We start from the raw sequence: 17,201 nt of genomic DNA, 5'->3' as shown, positions 1-17,201 counted from the left end.
GAGGCCAAGAATCAAATGATTCATTGTGACATCTAGTGGCCTAAAAGGGCTTGGAATGCATTTTGACACCACAGAGGTTAAGAGAAGCAAGGAATCATTGTGACCCAATGCAGGCTAACAATCTAATGATCCTTTGTGGCACCAGGGGGTATGAAAAGGGCCAGGGATGGATTGTTACAGCACGGGGACCAATAGAAGCAAGGATCTATTATGCCACCGTGGAGGCCAAGAATCAAATGATTCATTGTGACATCATGTGGCCTAGAAGGTCATGGGATGCATTGTGACAGCACAGGGGTTAAGAGAAGCAAGGATCCATTGTGACCCAATGGAGGCTAATAATCCCAGCATCCCATTTGACGCCAGGGGGCGTAAAAGGGCCAGGGATGAATTGTGACAGCATGGGGCCCAATAGAAACAAGGAACCATTACCACACCATGGAGGCCAAGAATCAAATGATTCATTGTGACATCTAGTGGCCTAAAAGGGCATGGGATGCATTGTGACGCCACAGAGGTTAAGAGAAGGAAGGAACCATTGTGACCCAATGCAGGCTAACAATCTAATGATCCCTTGTGACACCAATGGGCCTAAAAGGGGCAGGGATGAATTGTGAAAGCATGGGGCCCAAGTAAAACCTGGTACAATTATGCCACCATGGAGGCCAAGAATCAAATGATTCATTGTGACATCAAGTGGCCTAAAAGGGCATGGGATGCATTGTGACACCACAGGGGTTAAGAGAAGCAAGGATCCCTTGTGACCCAATGCAGGCTAACTATCTAATGATCCCTTGTGGCACCAGGGGGTATAAAAAGGGCCAGGGATGGATTGTTACAGCACGGGGACCAATAGAAGCAAGGATCTATTCTGCCACCGTGGAGGCCAAGAATCAAATGATTCATTGTGACATCAAGTGGCCTAAAAGGGCATGGGATGCATTGTGACAGCACAGGGGTTAAGAGAAGCAAGGATCCATTGTGACCCAATGGAGGCTAATAATCCCAGGATCCCATTTGACACCAGGGGGCGTAAAAGGGCCAGGGATGAATTGTGACAGCATGGGGACCAATAGAAACAAGGAACCATTATGACACCATGGAGGCCAAGAATCAAATGATTCATTGTGATATCATGTGCCCTGAAAGGGCATGGGATGCATTGTGACAGCACAGGGGTTAAGAGAAGCAAGGATCCATTGTGACCCAATGGAGGCTAATAATCCCAGCATCCCATTTGACGCCAGGGGGCGTAAAAGGGCCAGGGATGAATTGTGACAGCATGGGGCCCAATAGAAACAAGGAACCATTACCACACCATGGAGGCCAAGAATCAAATGATTCATTGTGACATCAAGTGGCCTAAAAGGGCATGGGATGCATTGTGACGCCACAGAGGTTAAGAGAAGGAAGGAACCATTGTGACCCAATGCAGGCTAACAATCTAATGATCCCTTGTGACACCAATGGGCCTAAAAGGGGCAGGGATGAATTGTGAAAGCATGGGGCCCAAGTAAACCCTGGTACAATTATGCCACCATGGAGGCCAAGAATCAAATGATTCATTGTGACATCAAGTGGCCTAAAAGGGCATGGGATGCATTGTGACACCACAGGGGTTAAGAGAAGCAAGGAACCATTGTGACCCAATGCAGGCTAACAATCTAAGAATCCCTTTTGACACCAGGGGGCGCAAAAGGACCACGGATGAACTCTGACAGCATGGGGACCTATAGAAGCAAGGAACCATTATGACACCATGAAGGCCAAGAATCAAATGGTTCATTGTAACATCAAGTGGCCTAAAAGTGCTTGGGATGCATTGTGACACCACAGAGGTTAAGAGAAGCAAGGATCCATTGTGACCCAATGGAGGCTAATAATCCCAGGATCCCATTTGACACCAGGGGGCGTAAAAGGGCCAGGGATGAATTGTGACAGCATGGGGCCCAATAGAAACAAGGAACCATTATGACACCATGGAGGCCAAGAATCAAATGATTCATTGTGACATCTAGTGGCCTAAAAGGGCTTGGAATGCATTGTGACAGCACAGGGGTTAAGAGAAGCAAGGAATCATTGTGACCCAATGCAGGCTAACAATCTAATGATCCTTTGTGGCACCAGCCGGTATGAAAAGGGCCAGGGAAGGATTGTTACAGCACGGGGACCAATAGAAGCAAGGATCTATTCTGCCACCGTGGAGGCCAAGAATCAAATGATTCATTGTGACATCAAGTGGCCTAAAAGGGCATGGGATGCATTGTGACAGCACAGGGGTTAAGAGAAGCAAGGATCCATTGTGACCCAATGGAGGCTAATAATCCCAGCATCCCATTTGACACCAGGGGGCGTAAAAGGGCCAGGGATGAATTGTGACAGCATGGGGACCAATAGAAACAAGGAACCATTATGACACCATGGAGGCCAAGAATCAAATGATTCATTGTGATATCATGTGCCCTGAAAGGGCATGGGATGCATTGTGACAGCACAGGGGTTAAGAGAAGCAAGGATCCATTGTGACCCAATGCAGGCTAACAATCTAATGATCCCTTGTGACACCAATGGGCCTAAAAGGGGCAGGGATGTATTGTGAAAGCATGGGGCCCAATTAAACCTGGTACAATTACGCGACCATGGAGGCCAAGATTTAAATGATTCATTGTGACATCAAGTGGCCTAAAAGGGCATGGGATGCATTGTGACAGCACAGAGGTTAAGAGAAGCAAGGAACCATTGTGACCCAATGCAGGCTAACCATCTAATGATCCCTTGTGACACCAATGGGCCTAAAAGGGGCAGGGATGAATTGTGAAAGCATGGGGCCCAAGTAAAACCTGGTACAATTATGCCACCATGGAGGCCAAGAATCAAATGATTCATTGTGACATCTAGTGGCCTAAAAGGGCATAGGATGCATTGTGACACCACAGTGGTTAAGAGAAGCAAGGAACCATTGTGACCCAATGCAGGCTAACAATCTAAGAATCCCTTTTGACACCAGGGGGCGCAAAAGGACCACGGATGAACCTTGACAGCGTGGGGAGGTATAGAAGCAAGGAACCATTATGACACCATGAAGGCCAAGAATCAAATGGTTCATTGTAACATTAAGTGGCCTAAAAGTGCTTGGGATGCATTGTGACACCACAGGTGTTAAGAGAAGCAAGGATCCATTGTGACCCAATGGAGGCTAATAATCCCAGGATCCCATTTGACACCAGGGGGCGTAAAAGGGCCAGGGATGAATTGTGACAGCATGGGGCCCAATAGAAACAAGGAACCATTATGACACCATGGAGGCCAAGAATCAAATGATTCATTGTGACATCTAGTGGCCTAAAAGGGCTTGGAATGCATTTTGACACCACAGAGGTTAAGAGAAGCAAGGAATCATTGTGACCCAATGCAGGCTAACAATCTAATGATCCTTTGTGGCACCAGGGGGTATGAAAAGGGCCAGGGATGGATTGTTACAGCACGGGGACCAATAGAAGCAAGGATCTATTCTGCCACCGTGGAGGCCAAGAATCAAATGATTCATTGTGACATCAAGTGGCCTAAAAGGTCATGGGATGCATTGTGACAGCACAGGGGTTAAGAGAAGCAAGGATCCATTGTGACCCAATGGAGGCTAATAATCCCAGCATCCCATTTGACGCCAGGGGGCGTAAAAGGGCCAGGGATGAATTGTGACAGCATGGGGCCCAATAGAAACAAGGAACCATTACCACACCATGGAGGCCAAGAATCAAATGATTCATTGTGACATCAAGTGGCCTAAAAGGGCATGGGATGCATTGTGACGCCACAGAGGTTAAGAGAAGGAAGGAACCATTGTGACCCAATGCAGGCTAACAATCTAATGATCCCTTGTGACACCAATGGGCCTAAAAGGGGCAGGGATGAATTGTGAAAGCATGGGGCCCAAGTAAAACCTGGTACAATTATGCCACCATGGAGGCCAAGAATCAAATGATTCATTGTGACATCAAGTGGCCTAAAAGGGCATGGGATGCATTGTGACACCACAGGGGTGAAGAGAAGCAAGGATCCCTTGTGACCCAATGCAGGCTAACTATCTAATGATCCCTTGTGGCACCAGGGGGTATAAAAAGGGCCAGGGATGGATTGTTACAGCACGGGGACCAATAGAAGCAAGGATCTATTATGCCACCGTGGAGGCCAAGAATCAAATGATTCATTGTGACATCAAGTGGCCTAAAAGGGCATGGGATGCATTGTGACAGCACAGGGGTTAAGAGAAGCAAGGATCCATTGTGACCCAATGGAGGCTAATAATCCCAGGATCCCATTTGACACCAGGGGGCGTAAAAGGGCCAGGGATGAATTGTGACAGCATGGGGACCAATAGAAACAAGGAACCATTATGACACCATGGAGGCCAAGAATCAAATGATTCATTGTGATATCATGTGCCCTGAAAGGGCATGGGATGCATTGTGACAGCACAGGGGTTAAGAGAAGCAAGGATCCATTGTGACCCAATGGAGGCTAATAATCCCAGCATCCCATTTGACGCCAGGGGGCGTAAAAGGGCCAGGGATGAATTGTGACAGCATGGGGCCCAATAGAAACAAGGAACCATTACCACACCATGGAGGCCAAGAATCAAATGATTCATTGTGACATCAAGTGGCCTAAAAGGGCATGGGATGCATTGTGACGCCACAGAGGTTAAGAGAAGGAAGGAACCATTGTGACCCAATGCAGGCTAACAATCTAATGATCCCTTGTGACACCAATGGGCCTAAAAGGGGCAGGGATGAATTGTGAAAGCATGGGGCCCAAGTAAACCCTGGTACAATTATGCCACCATGGAGGCCAAGAATCAAATGATTCATTGTGACATCAAGTGGCCTAAAAGGGCATGGGATGCATTGTGACACCACAGGGGTTAAGAGAAGCAAGGAACCATTGTGACCCAATGCAGGCTAACAATCTAAGAATCCCTTTTGACACCAGGGGGCGCAAAAGGACCACGGATGAACTCTGACAGCATGGGGACCTATAGAAGCAAGGAACCATTATGACACCATGAAGGCCAAGAATCAAATGGTTCATTGTAACATCAAGTGGCCTAAAAGTGCTTGGGATGCATTGTGACACCACAGAGGTTAAGAGAAGCAAGGATCCATTGTGACCCAATGGAGGCTAATAATCCCAGGATCCCATTTGACACCAGGGGGCGTAAAAGGGCCAGGGATGAATTGTGACAGCATGGGGCCCAATAGAAACAAGGAACCATTATGACACCATGGAGGCCAAGAATCAAATGATTCATTGTGACATCTAGTGGCCTAAAAGGGCTTGGAATGCATTTTGACACCACAGAGTTTAAGAGAAGCAAGGAATCATTGTGACCCAATGCAGGCTAACAATCTAATGATCCTTTGTGGCACCAGGGGGTATGAAAAGGGCCAGGGATGGATTGTTACAGCACGGGGACCAATAGAAGCAAGGATCTATTATGCCACCGTGGAGGCCAAGAATCAAATGATTCATTGTGACATCAAGTGGCCTAAAAGGGCATGGGATGCATTGTGACAGCACAGGGGTTAAGAGAAGCAAGGATCCATTGTGACCCAATGGAGGCTAATAATCCCAGCATCCCATTTGACGCCAGGGGGCGTAAAAGGGCCAGGGATGAATTGTGACAGCATGGGGCCCAATAGAAACAAGGAACCATTATGACACCATGGAGGCCAAGAATCAAATGATTCATTGTGACATCAAGTGGCCTAAAAGGGCATGGGATGCATTGTGACGCCACAGAGGTTAAGAGAAGGAAGGAACCATTGTGACCCAATGCAGGCTAACAATCTAATGATCCCTTGTGACACCAATGGGCCTAAAAGGGGCAGGGATGAATTGTGAAAGCATGGGGCCCAAGTAAAACCTGGTACAATTATGCCACCATGGAGGCCAAGAATCAAATGATTCATTGTGACATCAAGTGGCCTAAAAGGGCATGGGATGCATTGTGACACCACAGGGGTGAAGAGAAGCAAGGATCCCTTGTGACCCAATGCAGGCTAACTATCTAATGATCCCTTGTGGCACCAGGGGGTATAAAAAGGGCCAGGGATGGATTGTTACAGCACGGGGACCAATAGAAGCAAGGATCTATTCTGCCACCGTGGAGGCCAAGAATCAAATGATTCATTGTGACATCAAGTGGCCTAAAAGGGCATGGGATGCATTGTGACAGCACAGGGGTTAAGAGAAGCAAGGATCCATTGTGACCCAATGGAGGCTAATAATCCCAGGATCCCATTTGACACCAGGGGGCGTAAAAGGGCCAGGGATGAATTGTGACAGCATGGGGACCAATAGAAACAAGGAACCATTATGACACCATGGAGGCCAAGAATCAAATGATTCATTGTGATATCATGTGCCCTGAAAGGGCATGGGATGCATTGTGACAGCACAGGGGTTAAGAGAAGCAAGGATCCATTGTGACCCAATGGAGGCTAATAATCCCAGCATCCCATTTGACGCCAGGGGGCGTAAAAGGGCCAGGGATGAATTGTGACAGCATGGGGCCCAATAGAAACAAGGAACCATTACCACACCATGGAGGCCAAGAATCAAATGATTCATTGTGACATCAAGTGGCCTAAAAGGGCATGGGATGCATTGTGACGCCACAGAGGTTAAGAGAAGGAAGGAACCATTGTGACCCAATGCAGGCTAACAATCTAATGATCCCTTGTGACACCAATGGGCCTAAAAGGGGCAGGGATGAATTGTGAAAGCATGGGGCCCAAGTAAACCCTGGTACAATTATGCCACCATGGAGGCCAAGAATCAAATGATTCATTGTGACATCAAGTGGCCTAAAAGGGCATGGGATGCATTGTGACACCACAGGGGTTAAGAGAAGCAAGGAACCATTGTGACCCAATGCAGGCTAACAATCTAAGAATCCCTTTTGACACCAGGGGGCGCAAAAGGACCACGGATGAACTCTGACAGCATGGGGACCTATAGAAGCAAGGAACCATTATGACACCATGAAGGCCAAGAATCAAATGGTTCATTGTAACATCAAGTGGCCTAAAAGTGCTTGGGATGCATTGTGACACCACAGAGGTTAAGAGAAGCAAGGATCCATTGTGACCCAATGGAGGCTAATAATCCCAGGATCCCATTTGACACCAGGGGGCGTAAAAGGGCCAGGGATGAATTGTGACAGCATGGGGCCCAATAGAAACAAGGAACCATTATGACACCATGGAGGCCAAGAATCAAATGATTCATTGTGACATCTAGTGGCCTAAAAGGGCTTGGAATGCATTTTGACACCACAGAGTTTAAGAGAAGCAAGGAATCATTGTGACCCAATGCAGGCTAACAATCTAATGATCCTTTGTGGCACCAGGGGGTATGAAAAGGGCCAGGGATGGATTGTTACAGCACGGGGACCAATAGAAGCAAGGATCTATTATGCCACCGTGGAGGCCAAGAATCAAATGATTCATTGTGACATCAAGTGGCCTAAAAGGGCATGGGATGCATTGTGACAGCACAGGGGTTAAGAGAAGCAAGGATCCATTGTGACCCAATGGAGGCTAATAATCCCAGCATCCCATTTGACGCCAGGGGGCGTAAAAGGGCCAGGGATGAATTGTGACAGCATGGGGCCCAATAGAAACAAGGAACCATTACCACACCATGGAGGCCAAGAATCAAATGATTCATTGTGACATCAAGTGGCCTAAAAGGGCATGGGATGCATTGTGACGCCACAGAGGTTAAGAGAAGGAAGGAACCATTGTGACCCAATGCAGGCTAACAATCTAATGATCCCTTGTGACACCAATGGGCCTAAAAGGGGCAGGGATGAATTGTGAAAGCATGGGGCCCAAGTAAAACCTGGTACAATTATGCCACCATGGAGGCCAAGAATCAAATGATTCATTGTGACATCAAGTGGCCTAAAAGGGCATGGGATGCATTGTGACACCACAGGGGTGAAGAGAAGCAAGGATCCCTTGTGACCCAATGCAGGCTAACTATCTAATGATCCCTTGTGGCACCAGGGGGTATAAAAAGGGCCAGGGATGGATTGTTACAGCACGGGGACCAATAGAAGCAAGGATCTATTCTGCCACCGTGGAGGCCAAGAATCAAATGATTCATTGTGACATCAAGTGGCCTAAAAGGGCATGGGATGCATTGTGACAGCACAGGGGTTAAGAGAAGCAAGGATCCATTGTGACCCAATGGAGGCTAATAATCCCAGGATCCCATTTGACACCAGGGGGCGTAAAAGGGCCAGGGATGAATTGTGACAGCATGGGGACCAATAGAAACAAGGAACCATTATGACACCATGGAGGCCAAGAATCAAATGATTCATTGTGATATCATGTGCCCTGAAAGGGCATGGGATGCATTGTGACAGCACAGGGGTTAAGAGAAGCAAGGATCCATTGTGACCCAATGGAGGCTAATAATCCCAGCATCCCATTTGACGCCAGGGGGCGTAAAAGGGCCAGGGATGAATTGTGACAGCATGGGGCCCAATAGAAACAAGGAACCATTACCACACCATGGAGGCCAAGAATCAAATGATTCATTGTGACATCAAGTGGCCTAAAAGGGCATGGGATGCATTGTGACGCCACAGAGGTTAAGAGAAGGAAGGAACCATTGTGACCCAATGCAGGCTAACAATCTAATGATCCCTTGTGACACCAATGGGCCTAAAAGGGGCAGGGATGAATTGTGAAAGCATGGGGCCCAAGTAAACCCTGGTACAATTATGCCACCATGGAGGCCAAGAATCAAATGATTCATTGTGACATCAAGTGGCCTAAAAGGGCATGGGATGCATTGTGACACCACAGGGGTTAAGAGAAGCAAGGAACCATTGTGACCCAATGCAGGCTAACAATCTAAGAATCCCTTTTGACACCAGGGGGCGCAAAAGGACCACGGATGAACTCTGACAGCATGGGGACCTATAGAAGCAAGGAACCATTATGACACCATGAAGGCCAAGAATCAAATGGTTCATTGTAACATCAAGTGGCCTAAAAGTGCTTGGGATGCATTGTGACACCACAGAGGTTAAGAGAAGCAAGGATCCATTGTGACCCAATGGAGGCTAATAATCCCAGGATCCCATTTGACACCAGGGGGCGTAAAAGGGCCAGGGATGAATTGTGACAGCATGGGGCCCAATAGAAACAAGGAACCATTATGACACCATGGAGGCCAAGAATCAAATGATTCATTGTGACATCTAGTGGCCTAAAAGGGCTTGGAATGCATTTTGACACCACAGAGTTTAAGAGAAGCAAGGAATCATTGTGACCCAATGCAGGCTAACAATCTAATGATCCTTTGTGGCACCAGGGGGTATGAAAAGGGCCAGGGATGGATTGTTACAGCACGGGGACCAATAGAAGCAAGGATCTATTATGCCACCGTGGAGGCCAAGAATCAAATGATTCATTGTGACATCAAGTGGCCTAAAAGGTCATGGGATGCATTGTGACAGCACAGGGGTTAAGAGAAGCAAGGATCCATTGTGACCCAATGGAGGCTAATAATCCCAGCATCCCATTTGACGCCAGGGGGCGTAAAAGGGCCAGGGATGAATTGTGACAGCATGGGGCCCAATAGAAACAAGGAACCATTACCACACCATGGAGGCCAAGAATCAAATGATTCATTGTGACATCAAGTGGCCTAAAAGGGCATGGGATGCATTGTGACGCCACAGAGGTTAAGAGAAGGAAGGAACCATTGTGACCCAATGCAGGCTAACAATCTAATGATCCCTTGTGACACCAATGGGCCTAAAAGGGGCAGGGATGAATTGTGAAAGCATGGGGCCCAAGTAAAACCTGGTACAATTATGCCACCATGGAGGCCAAGAATCAAATGATTCATTGTGACATCAAGTGGCCTAAAAGGGCATGGGATGCATTGTGACACCACAGGGGTGAAGAGAAGCAAGGATCCCTTGTGACCCAATGCAGGCTAACTATCTAATGATCCCTTGTGGCACCAGGGGGTATAAAAAGTGCCAGGGATGGATTGTTACAGCACGGGGACCAATAGAAGCAAGGATCTATTCTGCCACCGTGGAGGCCAAGAATCAAATGATTCATTGTGACATCAAGTGGCCTAAAAGGGCATGGGATGCATTGTGACAGCACAGGGGTTAAGAGAAGCAAGGATCCATTGTGACCCAATGGAGGCTAATAATCCCAGGATCCCATTTGACACCAGGGGGCGTAAAAGGGCCAGGGATGAATTGTGACAGCATGGGGACCAATAGAAACAAGGAACCATTATGACACCATGGAGGCCAAGAATCAAATGATTCATTGTGATATCATGTGCCCTGAAAGGGCATGGGATGCATTGTGACAGCACAGGGGTTAAGAGAAGCAAGGATCCATTGTGACCCAATGGAGGCTAATAATCCCAGCATCCCATTTGACGCCAGGGGGCGTAAAAGGGCCAGGGATGAATTGTGACAGCATGGGGCCCAATAGAAACAAGGAACCATTACCACACCATGGAGGCCAAGAATCAAATGATTCATTGTGACATCAAGTGGCCTAAAAGGGCATGGGATGCATTGTGACGCCACAGAGGTTAAGAGAAGGAAGGAACCATTGTGACCCAATGCAGGCTAACAATCTAATGATCCCTTGTGACACCAATGGGCCTAAAAGGGGCAGGGATGAATTGTGAAAGCATGGGGCCCAAGTAAACCCTGGTACAATTATGCCACCATGGAGGCCAAGAATCAAATGATTCATTGTGACATCAAGTGGCCTAAAAGGGCATGGGATGCATTGTGACACCACAGGGGTTAAGAGAAGCAAGGAACCATTGTGACCCAATGCAGGCTAACAATCTAAGAATCCCTTTTGACACCAGGGGGCGCAAAAGGACCACGGATGAACTCTGACAGCATGGGGACCTATAGAAGCAAGGAACCATTATGACACCATGAAGGCCAAGAATCAAATGGTTCATTGTAACATCAAGTGGCCTAAAAGTGCTTGGGATGCATTGTGACACCACAGAGGTTAAGACAAGCAAGGATCCATTGTGACCCAATGGAGGCTAATAATCCCAGGATCCCATTTGACACCAGGGGGCGTAAAAGGGCCAGGGATGAATTGTGAGAGCATGGGGCCCAATAGAAACAAGGAACCATTATGACACCATGGAGGCCAAGAATCAAATGATTCATTGTGACATCTAGTGGCCTAAAAGGGCTTGGAATGCATTGTGACAGCACAGGGGTTAAGAGAAGCAAGGAATCATTGTGACCCAATGCAGGCTAACAATCTAATGATCCTTTGTGGCACCAGGGGGTATGAAAAGGGCCAGGGATGGATTGTTACAGCACGGGGACCAATAGAAGCAAGGATCTATTCTGCCACCGTGGAGGCCAAGAATCAAATGATTCATTGTGACATCAAGTGGCCTAAAAGGGCATGGGATGCATTGTGACAGCACAGGGGTTAAGAGAAGCAAGGATCCATTGTGACCCAATGGAGGCTAATAATCCCAGGATCCCATTTGACACCAGGGGGCGTAAAAGGGCCAGGGATGAATTGTGACAGCATGGGGCCCAATAGAAACAAGGAACCATTATGACACCATGGAGGCCAAGAATCAAATGATTCATTGTGACATCAAGTGGCCTAAAAGGGCATGGGATGCAATGTGGCACCTCAGAGGTTAAGAGAAGCAAGGAACCATTGTGACCCAATGCAGGCTAACAATCTAATGATCCCTTGTGACACCAATGGGCCTAAAAGGGGCAGGGATGAATTGTGACAGCATGGGGCCCAATAGAAACAAGGAACCATTACCACACCATGGAGGCCAAGAATCAAATGATTCATTGTGACATCAAGTGGCCTAAAAGGGCATGGGATGCATTGTGACACCACAGAGGTTAAGAGAAGCAAGGAACCATTGTGACCCAATGCAGGCTAACAATCTAATGACCACTTGTGACACCAATGGGCCTAAAAGGGGCAGGGATGAATTGTGAAAGCATGGGGCCCAAGTAAAACCTGGTACAATTATGCCACCATGGAGGCCAAGAATCAAATGATTCATTGTGACATCAAGTGGCCTAAAAGGGCATGGGATGCATTGTGACACCACAGGGGTTAAGAGAAGCAAGGAACCATTGTGACCCAATGCAGGCTAACAATCTAAGAATCCCTTTTGACACCAGGGGGCGCAAAAGGACCACGGATGAACCTTGACAGCGTGGGGAGGTATAGAAGCAAGGAACCATTATGACACCATGAAGGCCAAGAATCAAATGATTCATTGTAACATCAAGTGGCCTAAAAGTGCTTGGGATGCATTGTGACAGCACAGGTGTTAAGAGAAGCAAGGATCCATTGTGACCCAATGGAGGCTAATAATCCCCGGATCCCATTTGACACCAGGGGGCGTAAAAGGGCCAGGGATGAATTGTGACAGCATGGGGCCCAATAGAAACAAGGAACCATTATGACACCATGGAGGCCAAGAATCAAATGATTCATTGTGACATCTAGTGGCCTAAAAGGGCTTGGAATGCATTGTGGCACCTCAGAGGTTAAGAGAAGCAAGGAATCATTGTGACCCAATGCAGGCTAACAATCTAATGATCATTTGTGGCACCAGGGGGTATAAAAAGGGCCAGGGATGGATTGTTACAGCACGGGGACCAATAGAAGCAAGGATCTATTCTGCCACCGTGGAGGCCAAGAATCAAATGATTCATTGTGACATCAAGTGGCCTAAAAGGGCATGGGATGCATTGTGACAGCACAGGGGTTAAGAGAAGCAAGGATCCATTGTGACCCAATGGAGGCTAATAATCCCAGGATCCCATTTGACACCAGGGGGCGTAAAAGGGCCAGGGATGAATTGTGACAGCATGGGGACCAATAGAAACAAGGAACCATTATGACACCATGGAGGCCAAGAATCAAATGATTCATTGTGATATCATGTGCCCTGAAAGGGCATGGGATGCATTGTGACAGCACAGGGGTTAAGAGAAGCAAGGATCCATTGTGACCCAATGCAGGCTAACAATCTAATGATCCCTTGTGACACCAATGGGCCTAAAAGGGGCAGGGATGTATTGTGAAAGCATGGGGCCCAATTAAACCTGGTACAATTACGCGACCATGGAGGCCAAGATTTAAATGATTCATTGTGACATCAAGTGGCCTAAAAGGGCATAGGATGCATTGTGACACCACAGTGGTTAAGAGAAGCAAGGAACCATTGTGACCCAATGCAGGCTAACAATCTAAGAATCCCTTTTGACACCAGGGGGCGCAAAAGGACCACGGATGAACCTTGACAGCGTGGGGAGGTATAGAAGCAAGGAACCATTATGACACCATGAAGGCCAAGAATCAAATGGTTCATTGTAACATCAAGTGGCCTAAAAGTGCTTGGGATGCATTGTGACACCACAGGTGTTAAGAGAAGCAAGGATCCATTGTGACCCAATGGAGGCTAATAATCCCAGGATCCCATTTGACACCAGGGGGCGTAAAAGGGCCAGGGATGAATTGTGACAGCATGGGGCCCAATAGAAACAAGGAACCATTATGACACCATGGAGGCCAAGAATCAAATGATTCATTGTGACATCTAGTGGCCTAAAAGGGCTTGGAATGCATTTTGACACCACAGAGGTTAAGAGAAGCAAGGAATCATAGTGACCCAATGCAGGCTAACAATCTAATGATCCCTTGTGGCACCAGGGGGTATGAAAAGGGCCAGGGATGGATTGTTACAGCACGGGGACCAATAGAAGCAAGGATCTATTATGCCACCGTGGAGGCCAAGAATCAAATGATTCATTGTGACATCAAGTGGCCTAAAAGGGCATGGGATGCATTGTGACAGCACAGGGGTTAAGAGAAGCAAGGATCCATTGTGACGCAATGGAGGCTAATAATCCCAGCATCCCATTTGACGCCAGGGGGCGTAAAAGGGCCAGGGATGAATTGTGACAGCATGGGGCCCAATAGAAACAAGGAACCATTACCACACCATGGAGGCCAAGAATCAAATGATTCATTGTGACATCAAGTGGCCTAAAAGGGCATGGGATGCAATGTGGCACCTCAGAGGTTAAGAGAAGCAAGGAACCATTGTGACCCAATGCAGGCTAACAATCTAATGATCCCTTGTGACACCAATGGGCCTAAAAGGGGCAGGGATGAATTGTGACAGCATGGGGCCCAATAGAAACAAGGAACCATTACCACACCATGGAGGCCAAGAATCAAATGATTCATTGTGACATCAAGTGGCCTAAAACGGCATGGGATGCATTGTGACACCACAGAGGTTAAGAGAAGCAAGGAACCATTGTGACCCAATGCAGGCTAACAATCTAATGACCACTTGTGACACCAATGGGCCTAAAAGGGGCAGGGATGAATTGTGAAAGCATGGGGCCCAAGTAAAACCTGGTACAATTATGCCACCATGGAGGCCAAGAATCAAATGATTCATTGTGACATCAAGTGGCCTAAAAGGGCATGGGATGCATTGTGACACCACAGGGGTTAAGAGAAGCAAGGAACCATTGTGACCCAATGCAGGCTAACAATCTAAGAATCCCTTTTGACACCAGGGGGCGCAAAAGGACCACGGATGAACCTTGACAGCGTGGGGAGGTATAGAAGCAAGGAACCATTATGACACCATGAAGGCCAAGAATCAAATGATTCATTGTAACATCAAGTGGCCTAAAAGTGCTTGGGATGCATTGTGACAGCACAGGTGTTAAGAGAAGCAAGGATCCATTGTGACCCAATGGAGTCTAATAATCCCCGGATCCCATTTGACACCAGGGGGCGTAAAAGGGCCAGGGATGAATTGTGACAGCATGGGGCCCAATAGAAACAAGGAACCATTATGACACCATGGAGGCCAAGAATCAAATGATTCATTGTGACATCTAGTGGCCTAAAAGGGCTTGGAATGCATTGTGGCACCTCAGAGGTTAAGAGAAGCAAGGAATCATTGTGACCCAATGCAGGCTAACAATCTAATGATCATTTGTGGCACCAGGGGGTATAAAAAGGGCCAGGGATGGATTGTTACAGCACGGGGACCAATAGAAGCAAGGATCTATTCTGCCACCGTGGAGGCCAAGAATCAAATGATTCATTGTGACATCAAGTGGCCTAAAAGGGCATGGGATGCATTGTGACAGCACAGGGGTTAAGAGAAGCAAGGATCCATTGTGACCCAATGGAGGCTAATAATCCCAGGATCCCATTTGACACCAGGGGGCGTAAAAGGGCCAGGGATGAATTGTGACAGCATGGGGACCAATAGAAACAAGGAACCATTATGACACCATGGAGGCCAAGAATCAAATGATTCATTGTGATATCATGTGCCCTGAAAGGGCATGGGATGCATTGTGACAGCACAGGGGTTAAGAGAAGCAAGGATCCATTGTGACCCAATGCAGGCTAACAATCTAATGATCCCTTGTGACACCAATGGGCCTAAAAGGGGCAGGGATGTATTGTGAAAGCATGGGGCCCAATTAAACCTGGTACAATTACGCGACCATGGAGGCCAAGATTTAAATGATTCATTGTGACATCAAGTGGCCTAAAAGGGCATGGGATGCATTGTGACAGCACAGAGGTTAAGAGAAGCAAGGAACCATTGTGACCCAATGCAGGCTAACCATCTAATGATCCCTTGTGACACCAATGGGCCTAAAAGGGGCAGGGATGAATTGTGAAAGCATGGGGCCCAAGTAAAACCTGGTACAATTATGCCACCATGGAGGCCAAGAATCAAATGATTCATTGTGACATCTAGTGGCCTAAAAGGGCATAGGATGGATTGTGACACCACAGTGGTTAAGAGAATCAAGGAACCATTGTGACGCAATGGAGGCTAATAATCCCAGCATGCCATTTGACGCCAGGGGGCGTAAAAGGGCCAGGGATGAATTGTGACAGCATGGGGCCCAATAGAAACAAGGAACCATTACCACACCATGGAGGCCAAGAATCAAATGATTCATTGTGACATCAAGTGGCCTAAAAGGGCATGGGATGCATTGTGACGCCACAGAGGTTAAGAGAAGGAAGGAACCATTGTGACCCAATGCAGGCTAACAATCTAATGATCCCTTGTGACACCAATGGGCCTAAAAGGGGCAGGGATGAATTGTGAAAGCATGGGGCCCAAGTAAAACCTGGTACAATTATGCCACCATGGAGGCCAAGAATCAAATGATTCATTGTGACATCAAGTGGCCTAAAAGGGCATGGGATGCATTGTGACACCACAGGGGTTAAGAGAAGCAAGGATCCCTTGTGACCCAATGCAGGCTAACTATCTAATGATCCCTTGTGGCACCAGGGGGTATAAAAAGGGCCAGGGATGGATTGTTACAGCACGGGGACCTATAGAAGCAAGGATCTATTCTGCCACCGTGGAGGCCAAGAATCAAATGATTCATTGTGACATCAAGTGGCCTAAAAGGGCATGGGATGCATTGTGACAGCACAGGGGTTAAGAGAAGCAAGGATCCATTGTGACCCAATGGAGGCTAATAATCCCAGGATCCCATTTGACACCAGGGGGCGTAAAAGGGCCAGGGATGAATTGTGACAGCATGGGGCCCAATAGAAACAAGGAACCATTATGACACCATGGAGGCCAAGAATCAAATGATTCATTGTGATATCATGTGCCCTGAAAGGGCATGGGATGCATTGTGACAGCACAGGGGTTAAGAGAAGCAAGGATCCATTGTGACCCAATGCAGGCTAACAATCTAATGATCCCTTGTGACACCAATGGGCCTAAAAGGGGCAGGGATGTATTGTGAAAGCATGGGGCCCAATTAAACCTGGTACAATTACGCGACCATGGAGGCCAAGATTTAAATGATTCATTGTGACATCAAGTGGCCTAAAAGGGCATGGGATGCATTGTGACAGCACAGAGGTTAAGAGAAGCAAGGAACCATTGTGACCCAATGCAGGCTAACCATCTAATGATCCCTTGTGACACCAATGGGCCTAAAAGGGGCAGGGATGAATTGTGAAAGCATGGGGCCCAAGTAAAACCTGGTACAATTATGCCACCATGGAGGCCAAGAATCAAATGATTCATTGTGA

The sequence above is a fragment of the Cinclus cinclus genome, unplaced genomic scaffold, assembly GCF_963662255.1.
Source record: "Cinclus cinclus unplaced genomic scaffold, bCinCin1.1 SCAFFOLD_41, whole genome shotgun sequence".
Classification (NCBI taxonomy): domain Eukaryota; kingdom Metazoa; phylum Chordata; class Aves; order Passeriformes; family Cinclidae; genus Cinclus; species Cinclus cinclus.
The sequence above is the reverse complement of the archived record's forward strand: the minus strand, read 5'-3'. Positions refer to the sequence as shown.